Source organism: Dreissena polymorpha, chromosome 8 (assembly GCF_020536995.1).
Source record: "Dreissena polymorpha isolate Duluth1 chromosome 8, UMN_Dpol_1.0, whole genome shotgun sequence".
NCBI lineage: Eukaryota > Metazoa > Mollusca > Bivalvia > Myida > Dreissenidae > Dreissena > Dreissena polymorpha.
In genome coordinates this window covers 26,983,290-26,984,419 of record NC_068362.1, presented here as the reverse complement: position 1 = coordinate 26,984,419, position 1,130 = coordinate 26,983,290, and the positions used below count along the sequence as shown (strand labels likewise).

The 1,130-nt window shown below is 33.5% G+C and overlaps 1 protein-coding gene across 1 annotated transcript in view; it reads left to right on the top strand.

Moving 5' to 3' along the window:
- LOC127841083 (alpha-(1,3)-fucosyltransferase C-like) overlaps nt 1-1,130 on the top strand; it is a 7,293-nt gene continuing 6,163 nt past the window's right edge. The window contains exon 1 of the mRNA XM_052369635.1: nt 1-1,130. This exon is cut by the window's right edge and continues 380 nt beyond it. The gene's annotated coding sequence lies outside the window, so the exon portion shown is untranslated.

Below are 1,130 nucleotides of genomic sequence, written 5' to 3'. Positions count from 1 at the left end.
CTCGCTTACCAAAAATCAACTTAATATCTTAAAGAGTTGTAAAACAAAAGTCCGGAAAATGAAATGCTAGATGGATATACGGATGGGTAGACAGTCCAACTTCTATATACCATCCAAACGGGGGCATAACAATCAGCTCAATGTCTGAAAGAGTTGCGTAAAAAACTCTCCGGAAATCAGTTTTTAAAGATAAATTGTTAAAGTTCACTGCCCATAATTTTGCAAAATATCAATGGGCTTGAACGAATTTCACATTTCATATGTAGTTCATGTAGGCAGACACACATACCAAAAATTAGCCCAACATATGAAAGCGTACAAAATCACCGGAAAACGGTTTTAATTGATACACAATTTAAGTCCATTCTAATGTCAGAGTTTAAGACGATTGTGATGGTTTATCTGTGATGATGATGGTGAAAGTAAAAATGTGTAATAGATGATGAACATTTTATAAGCAATTAAATTTGAAACTTTAGAGTTCATATTAAAAGAGAAAATACTATTATGGTAATATGTCAGTCATAATTTATAATACATTTTTAATAAACGATTTTGATTTTCAAAGTTTGTTTTCCTTCATCATCAAGCATAATTCATTTCTGAAATCTAAAGCTTAAAACATGGGTGCCAAATTAAAAAAAAATCAATTAGGTAGGGAAGATCCGTCCGGACCTCCCCCTTTCGGCCCACCCCCAGTAAAAAATTCCTGGGTACGGCCCTGAAAGTTGTGCATTTCTTTATATCCGCATATCGGTTTTTCTATTGTAAATTTATTATACATAAACATGTTAACACACATGCATTTAAAACATACATTTATTATGAATAAATAACCTTCAAAAACAACAATTGAGTTTTTCCATGACACAGATTTGTCCATCAAAGGTGCTTAAGTTTCCCAAATCTAGTCATAAATTATACGGTGCATTACTAATGGGACGAACCAACTACCGCTTGTGTACACACACTTCATTGTTACGAAAGACGAATACTCTATGATTAACCCGTGAATTAACTCTGGATCAGCAGACGATTTATAGCTTAAATCAGCACATCTTACGGAGGATTCCGAAGATAGGCGATGTATCACGATAATGGAAACTTGACTCAAACAATTAATAGTTTTG